Here is a 16,738-nt window from a genome sequence, read left to right as displayed (position 1 = left end):
AAGATTTCAGTCCAATCTTGCTGAGACTATTTGATGTGATTTCTCGCTAAACTTAACCGAGCAGTTCTGTGCCTTGTTTCAAGTTTCGAGTTTATTTATTAGATACTTTTACATATATTTTGTACAAAGTGACTACAAGGGGAAATGTCTAGGGCATTAGACATCCTTGTGGCAGAGGGCTTAAGTATATTTACAATATTTGTTGATTTGGCCTAGAGAAATAAGAAGAGTGGTGAAAATTATACTAAAAACCACTTGTAGAAAGAATACATTAATAAATAGGGAAGTTACAAATAATTACATATATTATAAATTATAAATCATAAATCATTGACTACATATGTAAAATAGATAAGTTTGATAAACAACTCATTTCTTTAATATTAGCTAATTTCATAAATAAGTTAATAAATAAGCAAGTTAATAAATAATTACTAATTATTAAAGGTTAAAATCATTGAATAGACTTGTACAATACTTAGTCTGACATTTACTAATTTGGTAAATAAATAAATAACTAAATATATAAACAGTAAAATTAACAATTTAATAAATAATTTAATCAATAATATCACAGTGAATAAATATACAAAGCAGTCATACTAAAATGTGTTTGATCCTCCTGTGTTTCCAATTTTTGTTGAAGTTATAGTTTCCTACATTCTTTACTGTCATATTTGTACTCTTAGCGCTACGTTCATAAAAGGAGCTAGTGATCCTTTTGATATCATCCTTAATGTATGGGAAGTTTAATATTTCTTGCATATAATTTATACGAACACCTCTTTTAGAGGATGTAATTAACCTTAAAAATTTATTTTGAATTGTTTGTAGGCACTTTATATTGGTGTTACTTGTGTAGCTCCATACCTGACAGGCGTATAACAGCTGGTTTTATATATAATGAGTTTATTTTGGGGGCTCATCTCAGATTCTCTACACCTTAAAGGGAACAGAGTCTTGATAGCACACTTCCCTTTATCAGCCTTTTTACAAGTGTTGGTACCAAAGTTAAGCTTGCTATCGAGGTGTAAACCAAGGTATTGAACACCATTGCGCCAAGGAACATTTGAGTCACCGATTCTTATAAATTCCCTATGTATAGGATGTCGTTTTGTGAATAGAATTGCCTCAGTTTTTGTTGTGTTTAACCTGAGTTTCCATCTGGCAAAACCTAACGATCCTATGGAGGTTTCGGTTCAATTTGTTAGTAATAGCACTTTTTTTTTTGGCGTTATGAACTATGCATATTAGCCATGTGACAATTCATATATGTGTATTCAAATTGGGGGGGGGTTATTGTGAAAAAAGGGCCAGAGGCGACGGTGGGAATCGAACCCACGACCGCGGCGTGAGAGTCTCTCATGCTAACCACTCGGCTACCGCGGTCCCCCGGTAATAGCACTTACCCTCCACGATGAACAGTATATTGCTATGTTATCAGCATACATAGCTATTTCACAGTCTAGCCTAGGGAGTGCATTCATAAATATATTGAACAAGGTTGGCCCTAGAACCGAACCTTGTGGGACTCCAACGGGAATTTTACATGGTGGCGAGATAATTTCATTGGAGGTTACCCTGAATGTCCTTTTTTGTAGATAGCTATGTATTACTCTAACAATGTAGCTTGGGAATTTGTCATTTATAAACCTATAGACAATATATTTGTGCCAAACCGTATCAAATGCCTTCTCCGTGTCAAGCAAAACCATCCCCGTGTGTTTTCTTTTTTTTTTTAATTAAAATTCTGTGCCTTGTTAGTAGTTCTGGACCAATGGCAGACCTTCTCGCACATAACCCAGCTCCTGAAAGTCTTCTCCTCACAGCTAGCAAACTGACATTAATATTTCTAACTTGTTGAAGTCGTTGCTTGATCTCAACAGAATGTCGATTACGATGTACATTCGAAACAATAAACGATCATCTCTTTGAAATGTGACACGATGGCGACTTGATCCATGCCTTATTTAGTAGTATCTTAGTGGCGATGAAAGACCCTCGGAGTTGTTCTGAGGATGTTAAGCAACCTGCCCCAATCTTTACCACTTAAAACCATCAGTCAAACAAGTTTAAAACTTAAAAATGGTACAACGTGAAATAGTCAAACCATTGGTACGTTAGAGAGAATCTTTAAAGAAAAACCAACAAAGAATTGTCTATTAAAAGATAGACTGTGTTTTATTTACCTCAAATCTTTTAATAGCCGATATTATTGTAAGATAATCAATGGAGGATTATCTAGGAGATAATTAAAAATATTAACGGTGGTCACTTATTTTGACTCCCAGTTTATTTGAGTCTTAAGTTTCTTTTATGTACATGCAGTATTCTGCCGCATATCGGCACAACAGGTAAGCTACTATATTTGTTTAAAACGCTAAAATCTCCAAAATAAGCAGTAACTATGAAATAAGACCAATTTCCAGTGACCGTCGTTGTTATCGACCTCCTTATATTGAAATATCTAAATCTTCAGTTTTCTTAGCTTGGTGCAGCATTTTGTAGCAAATCGAAACAACTGAGAAGCAACTATATTGGCTTAAAACGCTAAAATTCCCGAAATAAAAGAGTAAATACGAAATAAGATGATTTCAAGATTGTGGTATTGTCTAATCGTTCTCCATATTGCCATAGGTATTTGTCCATGGGCGTCTGAAGTTTACATCATCATCATCATACAAGATGACATATTCTCATAAATAAAAACTAAAAAAAAACATTTAAAGAAAAAGATCTCAAATATAATATTTACCGTGTTGTATGAACTTTTCTGTACCGATATTTCCTTTTCATTTTCTAGGATAGAACGCCCGGGCCTGCGGCATAAAATTTAATTACGAGCCGGCCACCCCCTCTCACGGGAGGATGCAAATTTCATCTGAAAATAAAAACCCTGGCTTTTTTACACCCCGACAAGAATAAAATATGTACATATTTTAAAAAAACAAGGGCTACAGGGCTACATCCGACCTCATTTCATCGGTTGACGTTGTCAGCGCTTGAAATCAGGGCGGCCAAAGCGGAACAAAAGTAACGAAATGGCAGGAACGACCTCCAAACCTTAAACTGACAGAACAGGATAGGCTTAACACAAATAGGTATATATAAGCTTGGGAAAAAAGGGGGAAATGAAATACGAGGTTGGTTGAATCGTGCATCATTTGGCCAGGAAAATTGCACATTTTAAACTCGAAAATTTTAAAGCATGTACTTTACCAAAAGTGTTGATTGAAAATCGGTCCCAATCCCTATTATTTATTGCAAATATGATATGCATCCGTTGTATTTGTGTTTGATGTGTTGTTAAGATTTTAAATCATCGTACCCTTTGGTTAATTTCCCAATTGATTGATCTCTGTGGTCAATTTTTGATCAGCTGACGTCAGCGGTTCGGGATACTTGGCCGTGTGGGGCGCTGAATCACGATTACGGCTCTTCTGTCTCCAGTAACGCCAAGTAGTAGACGGAGCAGGAAAGCCGAAGCGTCCTAAGGCTTTTCAGGAAGGAGTGTTTGAAGTGACCAGGTACCGGGTGACTTGGGGCAAGATTGGTCGGAAGGTAAGAATGTAACGATTACTACAGCTCTTCTGGGTGGAGGGTTGGAGGGACCAAATGTACACGGTGATTTCGAGCAAGGAAGGTCGGAAGGCCAACGAGTACTGCGGCTCTGCCAGATCGAGGGTTGGAGTTACTATGCGTGCCATGAAATGTAAGAAAGCCAAAGATTACTGCAGCTCTTGCGGTTCAAAGGATGGGGCGACCAGATGTACGGGGTGTCACAGAGCAAACAAGAATACTGGTCGAAGCGTACTGCGGATCTTCTGGAAGGATAGTTAGAGCGACCATGCGTACCAAGTGACTTTGGTGAAGAATGTTCTGTAGGAAGGATGACTGAGGCTGCGAATCTTCCAGAAGTAAGGTCAGAGAGACCAGGCGTATCTGGTCTCTCTGGGCATGTTGGGTAAGAAGGCTGACGCGTGCTGCGGCTCTTCCGGAAGCGACTAGACATATCGGCTAGTTGTCTATATACTAGAAGGTTGGAAGGGTGAGTATCCTTCGGTCCAGAAAAGGAAGAAAAAGCGAGTTCCTTAGAGACTCCGTATCGGCCTCAATAAGTCACTTACACACCACATGGTTTGACCGAAAAGAACCAAGAGAAGCAGTCAATATCACTAGTGCTAACCTAATTACAGAACAGTTCTAATGAAATACCTCTTAATTAATTATTGAGTAATAATTAATTTGCAAAAGATGGTGATATATGGTCGAAAGTTTAGACAAAAAATGCTAAAAAGAAATGAAAATAGCTACCGAATTGGCAGTTAATTTTATTTGCTTTAAATATATTAAACCGTTGTGGTTTTTTGTTATTTAATTTTAGCAAATAATGAAATTTTACAGAGGCAAATAATCCACGCCTGATTAGACTCATCCCCTTGGAAAATGCGGATTTTGTGAGCTTGCTTTTTCCTCAGACTTCTTTTTTCAAACCTTCTGAATAAATCATTGGAATGTTTCGATCATCCCTGCCGATGATAGAGCCGCCTATTAATCATAAAACAATTGCTTATTTATTAATTCAACCACGGTGAAATCGGAGGGGCTTATTGAATTTTTGATTTTACCATCAAAGCCCCTTTGGCTCTTATTAAAGTATGAGCTTTTTCTGTCGATAACTCATTTACAACTTCAACATGCCAGGCTCGGATCAAAAAGCGAAAATAAATCAATTTAAATTTTTTATCTTGATCGCTATTTAAAATTAAACAGAAAAGATTCAAAAATCAAAGATGATCCTTAATCATTTATTTATTTGTTTTCCGCCATTAAAAATGTACAGCATATGATTTTACGACTCTATTAAAGTAAGAGGACGTTGAAATTAGACTTTGCCGCTTAAAGCAATAAATCGCATTAGTTCGTAGATTGGAGCACCCTTCCTCTAGTCCTGACATGTAGCTTTAATTAAAAGCTTCATTAAACTTTAGCGTTAAGGGGTAAACTTAATGTTTATCAAAGAGATTATAAGGCCCAATGTCAAAATTACCCTTTCCCTGTATGTACTCTGTAGCTTCTGAGACATAGTCTAACTACTGAAGTATAGCATTCAAAACGTATAAGCCTTAAGATCAACAGAGATCACTTTCTTAGGTACGTCTTTTTTCTCAATTTCACGAATGAAATATTCTGTAATTTGTATCAAAGGAGGTTGTTTTTCTTGCCATAGTTGGAACGTTGACTTAATTTAAGTCGATCTTTTAAACAGCCTTAGCGGAAAGCGCGAAATGAAATCCCCACTGATAAGTATTAGCCGAATAGGCTGAAAGATACAAGAAACGTATGAATATTCAAGATGGAAGAGTGTCGCTAGCTAAAATTATTCCGACGCTTCCCTCGACTGTACAATTTCCCGTTTTCAATGTAAATTATGAGTGAAATGCTGTCAAACTAAAGAGAACACAACGGCCGTTTACAATTTTCGCAATTACAGACATTTAAATAGTGCCATTTGGCCAATTTCGTTCTTTTACATTTACAAGGGGACGACAAGATGGTTTGTCCGAATTTGGACAAAACCTTTTTTTTGTGATTCTACACTCCAAAATATCGGACATGTATGCGCTATTTCTTGTGAGTAGGCCCTGGGTTCACAAAAAAATGTTTTGACAGTTGAAATTTTTCGTTTTTAATATTTTTATTTCACCTTGCTACTTGCTCAAATCAACTATCTAGATATATCATTTTACTGAATTTTTTATGTGGATTGCAATGAAAATATAGTAAAAGCTATCAAATTTTTCATCGATGCCCACCCATATATAAAAATCAAATATTTTTCTTGTAAACTAGGTCATATTTTTTTGGTGAAACTAATATGAAATTTCGTTTTAGCGTCTCTAGAAATTCCTAGATATAAATTTTTGTTTGAAATTAAGTTTATCCTAAAATTTTCCTATTTTTGAGAAGTCGTTATCAGAATATCTGATTTAACGGCTATTATTAAAAAACTGCTAAAAGGATTTTTAACTTCAAACAAACCATGTGAAAGAAGGGGAAGGTAGCATTTTTTACAATGGATCTCACATTAAAATATATAAAATGTTCTACAAGAAAATACACAAAATACCAAAATTGTTTGTCATAAATTAACCTCGTTTTTTATGGAAGTAATAGTACGATTTTAATGTTTGGTACAGTTATAAAACTTCAACTCTTAACTCTTCAAAACGAATTATCAACCACGAAAATCGGCCTACTAACTTTTGAGATTTTTTTTAACGAGGGTTCGCAACAGCAGAGGTTACGTCAACCCTGTAAGTATGACGGGTTCGAATGCAGGGCCGCTGGATTCGAACCCGGGACCTTTACGCTACAGTGATGAGCGCCGTGTCAACGCCTAAACTGTTGCGGCAAAAATGATGTTATAGTTCACACCGGGAATGTTCAGTCAGGCAAGAGGTCGTCGAAATTATCAGTCAAAATTAATTTACATCGATTTCCGCATAAGTCGGTATCTAATGGTTTTAATACGCTAGGATCGCGACAAGTCCAAGTTTTGACCATTTTCTGATCTACTGTGCTTACAGAATGTTTGTTGACATATGCAAAGAAAGCAAAATTTTGTTGATATATCTTTTTAAATCATATCAAATTAGAATATTCTGCGTTCATAGAATTTTTTTGTTTTTATGTTAACTAACAATGAAATAAATACACCAAAAATTATATTTTTTAATCTCTAAATAACAATTTATGCTCATTTAATTAAATTTACTTTATACTACAAATTTTTGCTATATTTTATTAAATATTTCTAAATAAATAAATTTATTCAACAAAAATTATATTTTCCTCTCCTGTTTCAAAATAAAATCATTAATCTCTAAATAATGATTCATGCTCATTTAATTGCGACAATAGTTAGATTTTGAAAAAAGCTTTATTAACCCGATTAAGTCGATTTATTAAGAATGCCCTTAAGCCTATTTATAATGAACACATTGTTATAGGAAAAGTGAGGGTATTTATTGAATTATTTATTCTCACTTGTCAACAAGTGATATGGTGTAGTACCCTTTCTCTGGAAAAGGCCATCCATCCGTTTACTGATTGCCTTATTCTAAAACCCTATCTGTATACTAACAACTACTATCGATCCACTGTACCGAAGGAGGTGTTCCGCAAGGTAGCATCCTTGGCCTAATCCTCTATTCAATACACAGTGCAGCCTCGAAACTCTTTACAATGCATATATATATATATATTATGCAGGGTGGGCGACCAAGACCCGATGGGTTAAATGCCTGGGTAGACTCGTACCCCATCCCTAAAAGGTCCGGGACTTGGTCGACTCACGTGTCCTGCACAAACCCCAAGATTTTGGACCATTTTATCTCGGGGAGTGATTTGGTGATGTCCTCTCCTTCAAAGATTTCAAATCACATTCTGCAGGTAGTGCCTTGCCGTTTCTTCTTTTAATTCGCAGAAGCGGCAAAAGGGGTCTGGTAGGATACCCATTATGAAGAGGTGTCTTCTCAGTGGGCAGTGGCCTGTCAGAATACCTATCAGCCTCCTAATTCCCTTCCTTGAGATAGCCATTTCGATTCTGCTGGTTTGATCGCCTTAACAAACTTTCGATTGCCTGTGTCCGGGGGATAAATTCCACTCCCTAAGGAATTGTTTCATGCCCCAGTTATTGATACTCTCTTTCCCTGTGCTCATAGAGTGGGGTAATACCGGTTGTGGCCCGACAAACGCAGTATTAGAACCTTCTTTGGACAGGCTATCCGCCTTTTCATTGCCATGGTGTCCCTTATGTGCTGGTATCCAAACAAGGATTACCTTGTTCTCAAACATGAAAGAGATCCTATTGATAAGATCTATAGTTTCCTCCAACAGTCGTGAGGTTAACAAATCTTTTTGTAATGCCCTAAGACTAGCCTGCCTGTCAGAAAAGATTTTAATATCTTTTCCCTTAATTTTATTTTCCATAAGTGTTCTACAACACACATTGATGGCCCAGATTTTCGCCTGAAAAACGGAGGTGTTATTGCCAAGAGGGGAGGAGAAGCTGATTCCTAATTTTGGTATGTAGATTCCTGCACCAATCTCTCTTCCTTTGATAATTGATCCATCTGTGTAGCAGTCTATGTTACGATGGTCATCATCCAGACTATAATCATAATCACAAGGGGTGACTACCTGAAAGTGCTTTTTTCCCGAAGGGGTTTTAATCTTTTTATCACTAATGCTTAATAATTGACCGTTAACCTTACTCAATAGTTGAGAGATTTTTGGGTGACCTATGTTATTGCACTTATGATTCCAGCTGCCTTCGCAAATTAGTCTGTAGCAGTTGATTAGTGCTCTGACCTTAACCTCAATGTGAAGTGGTGTGGTATTGGTTATGATTTCAAGTGCTAGTGTGGGTGTAGTTGAAAATGTTCCTGTCATCATCAAACAACCTAGTCTTTGAAATGACCTTAATTTAATACCCCTTTATTTTTAGACCTTTCCACCACCCTAAAGCTGCGAAAAAGAATCTAGGTAGAATATTTGCAGTGTATAGCCATTTGGCTACCCATGGTTTGATGCCCCATGTTTTACCGACAATTCTCCTACCCCCTAATTCCTTCTTTACTATGCAGATGATTCCGCCCTCGTTTCAGCAAACCCACAGCCGTCACTAGTAGTCTTAAGAAACCTTCAGAACCATCTTTGTCTGGAAGAATGGTTCAAGAAATGGACGATCTAACTCAACCAGACCAAATCCCAGAAAATAACCTCTCATCAAATCTAATACAACTTTGTTCCTCTCCCAGCAAATAATGCCATCCGCCATTGGGATTTTAAATGGACAAAAGGCTTACTTGGAACCCTCACACTCGAATTAAATTCTGTTTGATAACAAGTAGAAACTCTCACTGTAAAATAAAAGTCTTAGGTACACATAATCCAATATATGTATGGAATCGAACTGTAGGGTTCAACCAACCGTTGCAATCTCGAAATAATGAAATCACTTAAGTCTAAAATTCATCTGTTCATTTTCCAAGATCCTTACTTCGTTTCTACAAAGACAATTTAGATACCACATGTCCTCAAATAGTCGATATAGACTCCATACCATTCCCCCTAGTCCGACACCCTCTAAGACACCTATAGCGCCAACTGCCTCCCGATTTGCTCCCCAGGGAGGAATGTGTGCCGTATTAGACGTGTAATTAATGGATTACCTTTCTAATTAGCAGAGGTAAATGATTTTTAACACCCAAGAAGTGGTGCCGAAAAGCAAGAAAAATCATTGACATCTAAATTAAAATGTGTACCGTCGACAAATTTATACCACTCCTCACATCATATTTAAAGGAGTCGGTTCACTAATTGGTGGTTTTAACGATTCGTTGAGGCCGTGATGTTGTCCAATTAAGCGAGAATCGATTTTAAAGTTAACCCAACTTTGTTACAGACGAAGTTTATACTTCATTCTAATGGGGGGGAGCGAAATGGTACAAACTCAAAATCCTCGGAAACGTCACTTAAACTCGGGTGGGCTAGGGGTAGAAAATCTCTTTGACTTTCTATTAAACGGGATAAAAATAATGATAGAACCATACCCTCGACCCCCTCCCCCCAAAACAGGTGAGATTTTTCTTAGGTTATCTGCGGGATGATGCACGTGAAACTTGTACGGTTTTGTGAAATTGTTTCAAAGCAATTTAGTTCTAAATTTTAAGTTTCAACTTGAGACTTTAACGCAAATATTAATCAGTTCTTTACCGACCCTTTTCTCTTCAAACTAAAGCCGTTTCTATCCAATCCTTATTACCAAATCCTAACCACCATCTTCAGAGTGAGATGCGGTAACGAATTTTCGGAAGTCAGACCAATCCAGGCCGGCGTCCAACATGGGAGCATTCTTGGTCCCATCCTATATATAATTTATACTGCTGACCTGCCGGTACATCCCTACTCTATTTTAATAGCCTACGCGGACGACACTGTAATTTTATATCCTAACTCCAATCATACCTGAGCCACCTGCAATATCCAGGAGCAGGTTGAGCTCACTGAAGAATGGTGCAAAATGTGGAAAATGAAACTTAAAACGCTTTTAAGCAAACTTGCCCATGTTTTTTTAACAAATGAAGAACTACCGAGAACTACATCTACACAAGTTAAATATTAAGGGCTATACTTAGACAGCAGACTGATATGGAATCCTCACACAAGACTCTAGCCACAGGAATTAATTAGACGATTTGGACAACTACGAAAACATACAAGATCGAAATGATTTATGACGACAAACTAACTCTGTACAAAACATTACTTCGACTTGTTTGGACATATGGGAACTCTGGGGACCACTAAGATATCCAACGAGCATTCTAATGAAAGGTCCTCAGAAGAAATTCTCCAACCTCTTTACTACGTCTCTAACCTTACAATCCACGATAACCACAACATTACATTCGTTTAAGACATCCTTCCCATTTTCTGAAGTTCCTGTCTAACCTTTCGTATCACCCTAATCCGTTCAAACACTCTCTACTATCTCCTATCCCCAGAATCCTCAACGTCGCTTTAAACCCCTCATCAGCGAGGCTGCCTTCTATGTGGTTTGTGAAGACATGTCTCCTCCGGTGAAAAAAATTCATGATCAAAATAAGTAGAAATACGGTGGATGATCATGTCTGCATCCAGCAAAACGATACAGTAGTCATGCTGACTAAAGAAGCGACTCGGAGTCTTAAACTCCCTATTATTTATATCTGCAACCTCATTATCCACAAAGACCTTACATTCCCTTCGTGAAAGAATTGATCCGATCCAACTTCCTCAAGTTTTACTACAATCTTTCAACCCATCCTAACGCTACTGCTTAAGCCCTCTCCACTTCTTCCCACCCCACGCCTCAAACGATGATGACCTCGAGACCTCCGCCTGAACGCGATAACAAACCCGATGCATGCATCAGGGTGTAGTACTGACCATAGTGTTAGCGTTTTGCTCCAAATTTTATACCGTTAAGAACAATCTGTAATGTTTAGTATTAAATTCATGTACAGGATACAAATAAATATTGTGATAAAAACCCGACACTTTTGCCTCGAAACTTTTTTTTTAAACAGGAGAGGGGCCGACATCTCTCTAACTCGTTTACTCTTTTACAAGATCTCGAATTTATCCAACATTATTCAAGTGGGCTCGTTCTCGGATTCAAACTAAACGAAACCAAGAGGCTTTCACGTTCCACTGAGCGGCTTTAAGAGCCCTTGGGAGGGATTCTTGGGGTGTTTTTTCCTTCTTTTCAAAGGTATCGACGTGCGGCATGTATTCCGTAGGCCGGTGGAGGACAAAAAAATAAAACAAATTTATTATAATTATTTTCAATTTCCCCGACCGTCCATTCTTGGGCAGGTTAAGAGACTTATTAGATAGAAAAATAATTGGACGGTTTGTCCCAAAGATATGCTTCGTCCGTTGATATTAAAAATAGCAAAAATGCACAGAAAAAATATTCTTTTTAGGTATATTAATATTTTCAAAGGTCAGGCTTATTGATAAAACACAGGGGGCGTAGGTTTTATCACAACTTTTAATTGTAAAGGCCCCGAAATCGAATCTCAGCGGCCCTACCTACAACAAGAGAAGAATGTGATATCTTTTTTCAAAAGCAGTGAGGGTATTATTCTGAATGTTTTGGCAAAAAATATCTGATGGAACTTTTCTAATGAGAGAGATGACATCCATTCCGGTGGTAGAGGCAAAATACCCCGCCTTCTCACTCTTCCACACTGGATGTTGCGTTGCCTTTGCTGCGACATTTATATTAAACAAATTGTTTGGGTTAGTGATAAAGACGGATTAGGTTACCTAGAGTTGGGTTAAGGTTAGACACTGGTTAAGTTGTGTGAGATTAAGGTTACGGATATATCATATTGACCGGTTTCTACTAAGAGCTGAATAGTTTGAAAGCAGGCAAAAGGAATGAGATAGTGGTTAAGATAACAGATTACGTTTGGTAAGGTTAGAGTTTGCCTCCAACCCTTGACGCTGAAGCCAGGGATGATGACGAGAGAAAAGAGAAAATACGGAACTGAGATATTGGCGTGGTCAATACCTTAATGCCTACTACCGAGCTGTGGCCCTTTTCCTTTCCCAAAAAATGCTCAGCTTAAAGGCCGACCCGGCCAAAACACTCCCCGCGAGATAGGCCATAAGCACACACTCTCGAAAACCACAAGAATTTTGAAAATGTAAAAATTATAAATTTTACTGGCGTAAATATCTTTATTTTTTATATTCTCTTGTTCCTGGTTTTTTAATCTCATGTGTTTTTCTGTTTCTTTTCCGATCGGTTTTAACCAGCCGAATTCAGCTCACTCTTCAAAAAACTGCTGGAAATACATGGTGAAACTGTAGGGTAACATCAAGCCATCCAATATCCAGCGGATCCATCCATTCTAATTATTGCACTCAGACAAATATCCAAGTTTTTTATTACGTCACTAACTTCACTAACCACAACAACCAATTACAACACCTTCATTACAACCAATGCTGGTCTTGTAACCCGAATCCTATCCAAGGAACCTTCAGTATCAAAGAACTAACTCCAAAAAGTTGATGACAGTCTTTCCTTCCACTGTAAATAAAAAATCAGGAGCTAGCGACCTCCATTCAAGTCAGATACTTCGGACGTACCTTGATAGCAACCTGACGTGGAATTGTAATACAAGACAAAGCAACAATTTGGACCGCTACAAATAATTGTAGCTTGCTTTTAATACCGAAATTTGTTTTGTCTGTACATATAAACTAACTCTATACAAGACACTACTGCTACAACTGGGCAGATAATGGATTGTATCAAGATGGAATTGTATCAAGTCAGCCAATATCCAACCAAACTATACAATTACAAGTTCTTAGACAAAATCCACCCTAGTGCCCAAGTTTTCTACACTTTCCCATCCCAAGAACCCGCCACGTTGCCCTAAACGTAGAGGGCTGTGAAACAACCTCGCCCCACTGGGATTCCCTGGGATAATTGCTCTTACGGCATCGACGTTCCCTAGCTCAACCTTGGGCACTGTTCTTCAGTGGATCGACGGTTGAGTTCCTTCTTTTGCTCAGATAGAATAATCATAAGGTACCCCATGTAGTTAGAGGTCGCAGGGGAGACGTCCATTCTTCACAGGTGTTACCACTTTCATAATGGATCGTAGTGAGCGGCTATCATCTCAGTCTTGTAGCTCTTACTTTGTCCATACCACAGTAAAACATTTGTGCATGGGCAGTCCTACCAGAAATGGAGAATAAAAAGAAAAATTGTCCACCACCTTATCTCATGAAACCCCTGGATCTGACTTAGATACAGGATGGCAGGACTTCAACATTCCTCCGTCTCAAGCTGATCAGATATCCCCATCATAAGTCAATTAAGCTTTTGATCCGTCTTAACAGAACTGCCCAAGCTTTCTGTACATTTTCCCATCTCGTGAACATGCCATGTCACCTTAAACGACGATGACCTCTTGACCTACTCGGCGACCTCTCAATCATTGAGTGCCAGCGTTGGCTCGTTTCCCTTAACCATCTCCTCACGGTGTTCAATATATTTATTTGATTTTTTTATACATGCACAAATGTTGCAAATAATCATAGGATCTTGAAGTTTTCATTGTTAATTTAGATTGAGAAAGTCTTATAAAGTGAGGCTCGCGGTCCCTCGCCCCCCTCGTAGACGACACCCAAAGGGCAGCTGATCGTAAAACTCTCTTTTATAGCCAGAACAATGTTGCTTTACTTTAATGTTTTAAATTGTATTCACGGATTTTTAAGTATCGCTCGGGGTTTTTATGTTGTAAAAACTTTTGTGCAGGTAGTCAGATGTAATTATACCTTTTCCATGGGACATCATCAGCTCAAAGATTGTTCTGAATTGCAAAACCAAACTAAACACGTCGGAAATGCAAAACAGAGTCACCCTCGAGGAAACACAGGATTCGAGGGAGGAAAGGACTTGTCACACCCCTGGCTGGACCAGGACCATTCGGCGGGGTAGGAATGTATAATAACAAGACCGTTTTAGAAGTGTTTTTATTGAGTAACAGAGCAACAATTTGCTTCGAGTCCAATGAGTTACATAGACAACCGGGATGATTCAAAATAAAAGTAAAACAAAAACAAAGCCATCGAAGAAACTATCCAGTGACGCACTCCTGGCTTAGAAACCATCAGTTAATCATCACTCCGATACTGTGAACTAGGTCATGGGGCCATGGCCTTTTCAGACGTCCAGGTGGATTGCTGGGAAGATATAGGGAGGAAAGAAATTGTTCTTGGGAATTATAGTGGGATTGGAGGTTAGTGTGGAATTTGATGTACCTGGATTTTACAACTTAATTTTAAAACGGATCATTTAGGCCATTACTGATGGTGCGATCACAAACATAGAACGGTTTCGAAACATGTAATCTGTATCGTCGGTTCAGGTGAAATTGGTGAGATTGGTAGTAGAGTGATGCGACGGAGATTATGTTAAGATTATGTTTTGGAACTTGGTGGTGTTTAGTTGACGATGGATCTAAGAATTCCTGAATGTAAGGTGACCATTCACGATCGCTCCTAGCAGTCCAAACGGAGCGACGCCGTTCCAAAAACCACGTCAATGGCAAAACTGAAATGGCGTGCCCGGCTTTGCCGAATATTCGACCGATCCAAACTCCATCGCGCCACTCCAAATATCTACGGCGCGACGACGGCACGGCGCGTTCGTGAATGGGAAAACCCTCGTTTTTTTGGCGCAGTCTCCGTCTTTCTGTCACTGAGCAAACATCTCCGTCGTACATTCTCAAAAAGTCAAAAACGTTTATTCTTTATTGGTAATGACATCCAATCGAGATTTTATTGTTGAGGTGATTGAATTGTATGAAAGTTTACCATGTTTATGAAAGTGGTGGACAATGATTATATTACCACGATAGAAATAAAAGAAATTCGATCCTCAACCAGTTGGCCGACGTTTGCAAAACTAAGGATACAAATGCAATGAGAGATGCGGTATTGATAACCCCTAACAATGATCAGAAATCGTAATAGAGAACTTAAGTTCTTTGTAGTTCATCCCTGCAGCGAGAAATCGTAATGTGGTTGCCAACCTTTCATGTAGTGATGATTTCTCTCATGACTGTCTTTTGTTTTCTAATCAAGGGGGTAACACGCTGGAGTGCATATAAATAAGACTTTAATCTTTTTTTTGTAAGGTTTTGGTTGAAATGAAAAAATAGTGTCACGAGGGGATTCGAATCCACGACATTCGGCTAAATACACCGCTGCGCTAACCACTTGAGCTATCCTGACTTCGATAGTTCGATCCACTCGGGCACCAACTCCCCATCTCAACCTACAACCTTTCGAATTTTCTCTCTTTTTGCCATTTTTTGGTGTCGGAGGGGATCGAAGTCACGGTAGCTCAAGTGGTAGAGCAGCGGCGTATTTAGCCGAATGCCATGGATTCAGATCCCGCTCGTGGCACTAGCTTTTTCATTTCAACCAAAACCTTACAAAAAAGATTAAATAATTAAAAGAAGTAATTTGTTAATTGAACACTAAATATAATGAATAAATAAGACGTTTCATCCATCCTTAAATAGTTCCTTCAATCAGCTGGTTCAAGGGAAAGATCTTTCATCAAATTGATGGGTATTTTACGTACACCACCTTCTGTTCAGGAGCCACTTCTTACACCATTTCTTCTTCGATATTTTTCTTTTAATATGTAAATAAACAGAAGAGTAGCACAAGAGATCGTCATCCATTTTGAGAAGGTAATTCACTGGTTGATGTTCGGAGCGACTGGCAGTGGAGCGGTCGTGAATGCCCCTCAAATTTCAGGCACTCCAAATGGAGCTGTACGGCTTGGCGCGGCTCCATTTGGAGTGATCGTGAATGGCCACCTTAAGGTCTAGATTGTGCGGAGATTGGAAGGTTTGGTTGGACCAATAGGTTTATGCCATATTATTGAGTTAGTTATATGTAAGTATTTTGTTCTCAAGTTTAGATATGTTGTATAGTAGTCTTTGAAGAAATCGGTATAGTAGGTTAAGGTGACGTTATAATAGATTGGAGGTAGCGTGCTGCGAAGGAGGGTTAAGATTATGTTCTGGAACTTTGGGTATTTACTTTGATTCGCCATTTATTTAAACATTCTTCAATGAAATATTGGTGGTATTGTCTAGTAGTCTTTTAAGTAATCTGAATCCGCTCTAGCCTTTTGAATCGAGTACGGGGATTCTAGGTGAGTCGTTTTTCTAGATACAGCCCGAGGTAGCAGATGACGCTTTCGGTCGGAAGAGGAGCAAGGTGCTAGGTTGGATGTAGTGTGATGCGCCGGAAGATTGAGATTATGTTTTGTCGTTTTGCGATGTTTACTTTAATTCGCCATTTTTGAATTTCAATGAAATATAGGTGTGTATGGATGGGTATGGATATAAGAGTTTCCGAGTTAGAGGATAGAATGGCAGTGTCATCAGTATACTTAGTATAGTTCTGTCGGGATGGGGCGGGATATCAGCAGTATATACTGAGTTCAATAACTGCCTTAATACCCCTTGTACAAAGGAGAGTTTGAGGATCCGACTCTAAAGTACATGTCAGAGGTAAGGATGAGATTATGTGCAGCGGGTAGAACCTTGAGTTTCCTGAGCAACCTACGTGCCAGATC

This window comes from Cimex lectularius, unplaced genomic scaffold (assembly GCF_000648675.2).
Source record: "Cimex lectularius strain Harlan isolate CLEC.00 unplaced genomic scaffold, Clec_2.1 scaffold56, whole genome shotgun sequence".
In the NCBI taxonomy this organism is placed as follows: Eukaryota; Metazoa; Arthropoda; class Insecta; order Hemiptera; family Cimicidae; genus Cimex; species Cimex lectularius.
Note: the sequence above shows the minus strand (reverse complement) of the source record.